At 42.5% G+C, this 9,894-nt stretch overlaps 1 long non-coding RNA gene across 1 annotated transcript in view; it reads left to right on the top strand.

Moving 5' to 3' along the window:
- Nucleotides 1-6,394: 6,394 nt before the first annotated feature.
- LOC146889345 (uncharacterized) overlaps nucleotides 6,395-9,894 on the top strand; it is a 16,453-nt gene continuing 12,953 nt past the window's right edge. The window contains exons 1-2 of the long non-coding RNA XR_015000030.2: nucleotides 6,395-7,296; nucleotides 8,489-8,593. This is a non-coding gene — a long non-coding RNA (uncharacterized LOC146889345). The remainder of the gene's footprint in view (nucleotides 7,297-8,488; nucleotides 8,594-9,894) is intronic.

Here is a 9,894-nt window from a genome sequence, read left to right as displayed (position 1 = left end):
TTCACTGGAGACTGTTTCTCCTTATGGTAAGCTGTTTCTACTGTAAAATAATACTGATGAGAGGTTATTATTTTAACATGTTACTTTGGCAGAAATAACATACCTGGGATCAGCAGACACCATCAAAAATCGTTGAAGATGTGAAAAAGGGATGAGATGATACATGAAGAAAACCGTCAGTGTGTAAATTCACATTGTGCAGTTGTAAATGCATCCGTGGTGTTCCTCTGAGCTAAAGATATCATCACCGTACCAAGTGCTCAACACGCCTGAATTAAATGTGTAATCCGAAGTAACTGTTGTAAACTGTTGAAAGCAGTTTCTCTGGCTTGTGACTTCAAAGGTTGGTAACATGAACATGTCTGTAGCAATGACCACAGTGTGTACTTCTCTTACTGTCATAGTTTGATTTAACAGTTTCAGGAGAAAGGTGTGAGCCTTGCATTAAAGAGGCAGGTAGATAAGGCAGGGCAGAGATGGGTGCTTCTTCGTAGTCCTAGGAAATCATTCAGCTACTTAGCTGTTTCAGAGTGAGTTCTAGGAAACAGGGGAGAAGCCTCCTTCTCTACAGAGTTTTCGATCTAGTGAGTTATAAGACATTCGGGAACAACTTGCCATGATGCAGACATGGTGAGACAGAGACTCTACACAGAGACTGCACTGTGTCGGACACTTCCAGAGGAGACTGCAGGTTGAGTCATCCGAACAGGACTCTTAGAGTAAAGTTAGGGCCTGAGGGTTGGGATGTAGAGAGAAAATCTGTCCTTGACCCATCTGGCTCCTATAATCCTTCCTCCCTCTCCAGCAGGATACCCTGAGCCTGGCCTGCTGTTTGGCTGTGACTCTTCGCATTTGCTTCCACCCGCTGCGGGATGAAGGCTCTCCTCACCCACATTTCATTAGAGCTCTTTACATAACCTTTCTCCTTGACCCAAGTGTCACTTCCTTGAGAGCAGGAACACTATCATAAATCTTCACACACACACACACACACACACTCACACACACACACACACTCACACACACACACACACACCACACACACACACACACACACACACGAGAGAGAGAGAGAGAGAGAGAGAGAGAGAGAGAGAGAGAGAGAGAGAGAGATTCATTGATCTTTGTTGACTTTGTGTACAACACTTTCTGGTTTTTGAGAAAGCAAAACATCAGCCTATTTTCCCCACCCAGTCTCCACCCCAGTCTAGGGTTTTTAGTTGACTGCCAAGACATTTTGCCGTTGATATCTGTGGTGTCCTTGATTCTGAATATTCGGTTAGGAATATAACTGCCAATTATTTCACTTCTGCGGTGGGAAACACAAACTTCTTTATGACTTGGTTTCCAGGAATGGTGAAAATTAAGGACTATTTGTGCTTTCCTAAAACACTGATATATATTATCTAAGGGTTTATAGTTTCCTAGTTTTCATGTCTGCTTCCTGGACACAAAGCCAAGAAAGGCTTATCATTCAATTGTCCACCCACACAACAACAGTGTGGTCTAGTAATTATAGGTCACATTTTCTCATTTAATGGTAAGCAAATCAGAGTCAAAATCTTGTTTATAGCTAGGCTAGTCAACTACAAATAAAACTTCTCACCCATATCTACTCACTTCATGCCTTTGTTACAAGGAACTCCAGCTAAGTGAGTTTTCAAAGGAATTGAAGCTGCTACCCAGGTTCTCAAACTACCTTCATTTTAGTTATATTAACTAAAAATTCTTTAAAAGAATGACTATTTCTACTTCCTTAAGCATACAGTAGCAGGCACCAGACTTTTCACTGATAATTCACAGTGGAAGAATTAAATCAACTCTTGCTAACTACTTTACTGCATATTTTAAGAAGGGGTGCCAAGGCTGATTATCTGAATCATAATTGCTGTACAGTGCTGATGCCATACAAAACTAGCCTTGGAGATGCCGAACAATATAGGGTTTTCATCCTTGCATTGAATGTTGCCCTTTGCCCTTTTAAGTTTTCATCTATACTCTTGGGATTTTTGCTGCAACACCATCAGGTTGATTCTCAACCTTCCTAATGCTGTGACCCTTTAACACAGTTCCTCATGTTGTTGGTGACCCCCAACCATAAAATAATTTTGTCCCTATTTCATAACTATAACTTTGCTACTGTTATGAATCACAATGTAACTACCTGTGTTTTCTGATGGTTTTAGGCAACCCCGTGAAAAGATCTTTGGACCCCAGAAAGGGTTATAACCCACAGATTGAGAACTGCTGTTCTACTGACTATTGTGGTCTCAAGAGTCCATCTAGATTCTGACCCTGTAGCACATGAATCCAGGATGCTGACCATGACTATAGAGGTAGACTTCCTTCTGAGAGTCTCAGGAAGACCACCACACACTGGGGGACTGAGAGTGAGGTCTATGAATTTCAGACCCTGTGAAGACACATGCCGACCAACAGAAAAGCATGAGATGCTTGCTAAGTTTGAGCAGGTCATCCCATCTGTCTAAGACTCCTCTTGATTTAAGGGTCCTTATGTTTACTGTTCTCATCTTCTGCAGACAGTACCTTCTTTAGGAAAAGCCTCTTCAGGCTGGGGTAAGAGCATTTGGTGTCAGTCACCAGTTCCCTGTGGTTCCAAAATTCTTCTAGGAACTCTTTGTTTTCGTGCTGCAGGTTGGAAGATAGCCTCTGTTTTTGGTAGCCATCCATGTGAAGGGAGAGGAGCTTAGTTCTGACTGTGGGTCCTTTAGCAAATTACACATATTTCAGTCTGTTGAGTTCATAGTGCTTCTTTTCAAGTTCTTTTGGTATTGCTTGTCTCTTGGTTGCTTGAGGTCATCAAGTACATGACTTACAGATAAATGAGTTCTTGCAATTTCCAAAGCTGTCACAGCAGTGATTTTTGTCAGTTTTATTCTAAGTGTAGACAACACAATTTTGTGTTGTTGTTTTAAGGACAGATGTCCTTGGGTCTTTAAAGATAAATATTATGCTGTGTGTGAGTTGTGGCCAATATTTTCAATCCCAGCTCTCAGGAAGCAGAGACAGGCAGATTTCTTTGAGTTCAAGGACAGCCTCGTCTGCACAGTGAGTTCCAGGATAGCCAGGGATACATTGTGAGTCCTTGTTTCAAAAATACATACATTATTTAATGTTGACAACTATTTTATTTTCTTAACTTACTTAGGGTTTTTTTTCCAAAAATTTAGTTTATTAATGGCTTATATTATTATTTTGAATGCTCAGAAATGTGGCTCACTAGGACATACAGAGGAATTACATTTATCTTAGGAAATATATCAAATCCTTCTTCTTCTCCTTCTCTTCCTCCCTTTCCTATTTATACTTCTTTTTATTTTCCCTCTGTTAGCATCAGGCTCATTAGATCCTTTCCTTCTGTCTTTTCTCTGGTATCTAGTTAGCACCTACTACATTCTAAGTGTATCTTGTAGAAGCTTCTAATCTAGAAAGAAGAACAGATCCCATAACCAAATACAACTTGTTTAAATGATATAAAATTATAAAATGTGTTAGACCTTTGTCTTAGTTAGGTTTCTATTGTTGTGAAGAAACACCACGGCCACAGCAACTTTTATGTAGGAAAACATTTAATTGGGTGGTTTACAGTTTCATTGGTTTAGTCCAGTATCATCATGGCGGACATGGTGATGTGCAGGTAACAGGAAGTGAACTGTGATACTGTGCATAGCTGGAACACAGGACACTTCAAAGCCTACCCTCAGAGTCACACACTTCCTACAGTGAGGCCCGCATCTCCAACAAGGCCACACCTCCTAGTAGTGCCACTCCCTTTGGCGGCCATTTTCTTTCAAACCACCACAGCCTTCGTGAAGTAAAAATGATTCTTGCCTGGTGTTTATAATAAGATCCAGCATCTCACAGAACAAGTATATGACGAACACAGTTGGGGGCGTAAAAATGAGAATGCACAGTCTTGGAGAGATGGGTGACAACAGAACCTGGAGGGTCTTGAGGGTCAGACTGACAATGGGATAACACTAACACCCCCATTTTTGAGCTTCGGATGAGCCCAGTGGTTTGGGGGCAGGATCAGGGTGAGGAGCCGGGAGTCATGGAGTTAGTTAGATTTGGGTGGGAAAAGGGCAGAATCTATGGTGAGATATGGGCAGAGCTGGAGGCAATGCCTCCTGTGACCAGTCGGCTGTCAGGCCTTGTCAGAACCACCTGTGAGAAGGCCAATGACACTCTTCAAAGACATGACAGCGGAGGGAGAAAGTAGCTACAAGGTGAGCTGGGCTGATCAGCATGCAGATTGGGCAGGCGCCTGTCCAGACAGCTCCAGAAGCCGGGCAGAACTTCCCTTCATCTCGGTCAGAGTTTCTCCCTCCGTGTTCACTGTCGGTTTTCCTGTCGTTTCTTCTCCAGTCTTTATTCTTCCTGCTTTGTTTTCCCCCCACTTAGTATTTTTCTATGTATTCCTTTGTTTTTAGGTCAGCACTGCTTGGCACAGAAGTCTTGGCTACCACAGGTTGTCTGCCACCTTTTCTTTGGAGAGTTTTATCTAAGGTAACTTTTCTTTCTTTAACTCTTGCTTCTTTCTTATTGGAGATACATTCTTTGTTGTTGAAGGATGCGCATCCATAGCGCCAGGGACTTTGTTGTTGGAGGATGCGCATTGACAGCGCCAGGGACTTGCTGTTGGTGGATGCGGACTTTGCTGTTGGAGGATGCGCATCCACAGCACCAGGGACTTTGCCGTTGGTGGATGCGCATCCACCGCGCCAGGGACTCCCGAGCTGTTCTTGACTAACACCACTCTAACATGTCTTGTTATGGCCTCAGTTTTCACCATGAGTTGAAAGTTGAACGCTTCCCATGTGCTCATATTTTAATTGTTTGAACTTGTGGTGCTGTGTTCAAGGCCACGGTGCCTTTGAAAGTGAGAACTAACTGAAAGAAGCAGGTCACTAACGGTAGCCCTTGGAAGGTTGTATGTAGCCAGGCCTTTGTCTCCTGGTTGGCCATGATAGAAGGCATCTCTTCCACATGCTGCTGTCTCCAGGAACAGCTCCATAGCTTCCCTGCTATGATGGACTGACTTCCTTTTGAAACTGTAATCCAAAATAACTGATACAAAAGTATCAGTTTGATGTCAAAAGTAACTGATGCAATCTCATTCTCGGTTTTGGTGGTCATTATTAGCTACAAGTCCTGGTTTTGGTGGTCATTATTAGCTATCAGTCCTGTCAGTGTCTGCCACACGCTCTTAGACTCTGCCTACTGGTTCCCTTAGCTTTCACTGGCTGAATTGTTCTTACCTTTCTCCACTTGCAGTACAGCAAATGCAGACATAGACCATACCAACTTGATACACTCCAGAGCGGGGATTTTATGCCTGGGGGCATTTAACAAAGTCTGCAGACATTTCTGGTCATTGCAACATGGCCAAGGGAGGGATGCTGGCTTCCAGCAGGGCAAGTCAAGAGTCTATGAAAACTCTCCTAGCACACAGGGATACTTCCCACCCCAACACAGTCATTCAGCCTGAGATGGCAACCTTGTTAGACTAAGAAACTGTTACCCAGAAGGATTTGTTTTGGTTTGCAACTGAGGCAAATCTAAATATAATAGAATTAATTAAAAAGAAAATAAATTGCAATCAATTATGAAAACAGCAAAGGAATCTGAAGATGGTAAATAGCAATGTACCTGCTTTAATAACAAAAGGAAATGTATTGCTTTTACTTACAAAATTATACTGATTAGGTTTTCCAACCCCCCCAACAGTTCTGAGTTTGATAGTAGTAATATTTTAATATAAAGAAAATGAGGCAGAGGGAATATGAATGCCTCTCTTAGAGATACCATCCAAACACATATCTGTGGATTTTTACCCCAAATATAACAACAACTGCCCACCCTCTGCCCTGAAGAAACTATACAAGGCTATTCACACAGTTTAACTGGAGCTATAATGGCAAAAAGTAAGGGCAGGAACCAAAGTTGCTGTCTCAAAGAAATCATTCACCCCGTTCTCTATTTGGTATTTAAAAATAGGAGAGCAGGCGCATAGCTTGAACCTGAGATGATGTTCACCGCTTTGTGAAGGCTCTCCCAGAGCATTGTCTTCGGAACAAATTGGCCCTCTCCTACAAAGATTTCTTTTTGTAGTCTTGAAAACTCATTTTTAATGGCTTGCATGACATCAGTTATGTCCCTGAGCTGTAATGAAGCGTTCTGCAAGTCAGCACATGTGAGTCAGAAACAAATCTCGCCAGAGAGGACTGAGCCGGAGCCTTAATAGATTTTAATCCAAGGTAAGCAAGCCCATTGAGCCACCACCATGTACTTTTAAAAATCTAAATGTCATGATATTTTCAACCGTTTTCTCCCACATGCAAATCAGTTTGGGTCCAGAGACAGCTAAAGACGGATCAGAAACAGAAATCCCAAGTGCACATAACTGCCCAGGAGCACACCTTGAGTTTACAAGCACCGTCCAGGCAAGGCACAGTGATGGATGGAGCGCAGCAGAAACTGGGGGCTGTGGCTCATGCAGATGTATGCAAAGCCTATGTGTGCAGCAGAGTCTGTCTGGCAATACGCTTGATTGTATCTTCAGGATATGGGGTGAGAAGAGGCTGGATTTCACTGAAGCAGAGTGACAGTGGATGTACTGCCCACTAGGAACTTCTTGCACTGTTCCTAGCCAATTCACAGAGATTCGGTTACCCCATACCCATCTGAAATTGCACAATGGCTCGGCAGCTCTTGATTGATGTCGAACCATTGGGAGAGTAATAGACTCTATGCATGGAGGCAAAACAGATCAGCCTTTAAACTAGTGACACTTTTCATTATGTCCTTTCGCAGGTGGATAACAGTGACACACAGATCTAGACACAGGGATTTGTCCTTAGGGCTTTGGGTCAAGGCTACTGGTCCCATTTTCAAGTGTCTTGCAATATAGTGATTGCTCTAGTTAACCGCAGAGAACACCCTGACACCTGAGATCGCGTCTCATCTCTCTTGTGAACCCGAGTTACTCAGCAATTTAAGCAAGCTGTGCAAGTCCTGAGGTCTGGAACAGAAAACTTAAAAGCGAGTTATATTTTCAAATTTGTATTGAGACATCGCTGCAGAGCTTGCTGTGTGCAAGGCAAGATTCCAAGAGCTTTATGACTTTAATAGTCACAAATCTTCTGGAGGAGGTCCTCTCATTACACCTGAGCTCAAGGTCATACAACTCACGGGAGGCAGAAGTACAGTCTGGGTCTGTTAGGAGCTTGTGTGCTACTATTGCTACGCTGCGTTCCTTCTTGAAGCAAGCAGGTAAGTCTTTGCATATAGCCTGAAGCTCTGCTTCCCTGAGCCATGGATGGGAGACTTGAAACCGTCATCGGTTACTCCAAATGACAGCTCTTCATTTGGGAAGGGGAGCAAATGGAAAGAGAGGCAGTCAGAAGGTCTAGGATATGGAAGACTTTCGTGGACTTATGACTCTCCCGGGGATCATGTTGAAACATAGGTTCTCATCATAGGCCTAGAGTGGGGGCTGGGAAGTCTTCTGAGAGTTGCTGGGCCATAAACCATATTTTGTTACTGTTTTAAATTTTAAAATATTGTTTTTAATTTCATATGTGGAATTTAAAAGATTTAATTAAATTTTTAATTTAATTTAAAAATTACTTTAATTTTGATTAAATCTATCCTGGACTCCCTTCCTTACAACTTTTCTTATGCTTCCTACCAGTTTTCCCTCCTAACTTCGTGTATTGTTTTTAAAACCCATCGAGTTCCCTTAATGTGGCTGGTACCTTTTGTGGGTGTAGAGTGATCCATTGGAACATGGCCAGTCTTTCAGCTGCTGTATCTCCCTGTTCCCCGGAGTTATCAATTGCCATAGTGCTCAGCTAGGGTTGGGGTTCTGTGAGCCTGTTCCCCATTCATTCTGGAGTGTTATGTGGCTTGATCATGTACAGATCTTGTACATAGTGATAGCTACTGCAAGTTCATGTGTGTAATGTCCTGGTCATGATCAAAAATCACTTTTTCATAGAAATCCTCTACTACCTCTGGCCCTTACAATTTCTCCAACCACTTCTATGAGCCCCCAGAGCAGAGGGTATGTTATAATGCTACCATTTAGTGCTAAGAATCACATAGCCTCCTATTTTCTGCACTTTGACCATCTGCTGAGATGAGATTTCCTTCTGTAAGCTGTAAATATCATTGGTTAATAAAGGAACTGCTTTGGGCCCTATAGCAGAGCTATAGAGCAACAGAGCTAGGCAGGGAAAATTAAACTGAAGGCTGGGAGAACGGAGGCAGAGTTATGGAGAAGCCATGGAGCCATCACCTGAGACAGATGTGCTGAAACTTTGCTGGTAGGCCACGACCTCGTAGTGATGCACAGATTAATGGAGATGGGTTAAATTAATATGTAAGAGTTAGCAAATAAGAAGCTAGAACTAATGGGCCAAACAGTGTTTTAAATAATATGACTTCTGTGTGATTATTTCAGGGCTGAGTAGCTGGGAACCAACAAGCAGCTTCCCTACAACAATCTACTGCAAAAAGAACCTTCTCTGATGAAAGCCGAGAGTTATATTAGTCTGGGGTTATAAAGGTAAGTATTTAGGATGAAGTTTAATATTATTTCCATTTAATTGAACAGTAGTGAGAGGTTCTCTCCTAAGACCTATATCCTATATAGCCATGGGTTCTTGGGCCAGTTAATAGGCCTGGCCCATGCTGTTTCATCTTGTGGAGTAGGTTTTAAATAAATCAGGAAGTGGTTGGTCCCAATTCATACATATCACTATTGCACCTGTGGGCATATCTTGTCATGTCAGCACTGATCATATTTTGAATACAAAGATCTGGACTTGATTAACAACGTCACCATCACCAGAAAGCCTTTTGGAAATGCAGTCTTGAATTTGACTCCAGGACTATCTAACCAGAATCTACACTGTAACAAAATCTCCAGGAGATTTCATGTGCACTTTAGTGTTTTGAGAAGTACTAGTTCAGTTTATTCTTCAGTATATGAAGATTCATATACTTCATTAAACACACTATAAACAAACTGGTTATAATAGCAAGAAAAATAGAAGCAATATAAAGTCCTTACCTGAAGTTTTATTCAGCTCTTTGAAATATTTATTTTACTTGTGATCACTTCAATTAAAGAAAAAGTCCTTGACAAGCCACCATACAAAGATTATGTGCAAGATTTGTGTAATATTTTCAGTTCAGAAGAACTACTCAACTCCAGTTGTTGTTTTTTAGAGTCTGGCACAGTTAGATACCAGAATAGTTAGAATCTGGAAGAGAGCCAGGAGTCTTCCAGAGTGCTGTGCTCTTAGCCACCTATAGACTGGGTGTGGTTCTCAGACAGACAGGGGACGGCCACCGCCTTGCCCTCACAGAGATGTGCTGAAGCTCACACCCCTCCTATGGTGGTGTTTAGACCACTGCGGATGGCAGAGTAATGTGGGTCTAACTTTTGACCCCCAAACAGCTGGATGCTGCTGCAGCTGGAAGAAGTTTGGGAATGGGCTCCAGGAGGAAGAACTTGGGTTTGCTGGGGTGCCAAAGACAAGAAGAGTAGGGACTGAGAGAGGAACGTGGCAGGAGACAGGACTGTGCCACAATTTCATGCCTCCCAGCATGATTCGTTATCACACTGATTTTCCACCTACAATTCGCAGACTTAAATATCAGGCCATTATAAGAAATTGAAGATAGTGGCTCCAGCCTTGGACCGAGTGCAGGCCTTATCTGAGGATGGGCCCTGTACAATTGTATTGGTCACTTGGCCCTGAAGCCAGACTTGACTCTGGAAGCTGCTCGGAATCTTTGCATTTGGGGAGTTGATTCGAAGTTCAGTATGTTTTGTTCCTCTGAAACCTAAGCCATGCTGGT

The sequence above is a fragment of the Myodes glareolus genome, chromosome 27 (genome assembly GCF_982192425.1).
Source record: "Myodes glareolus chromosome 27, mMyoGla1.1, whole genome shotgun sequence".
NCBI lineage: Eukaryota > Metazoa > Chordata > Mammalia > Rodentia > Cricetidae > Myodes > Myodes glareolus.
The sequence above is the reverse complement of the archived record's forward strand: the minus strand, read 5'-3'. Positions and strand labels throughout refer to the sequence as shown.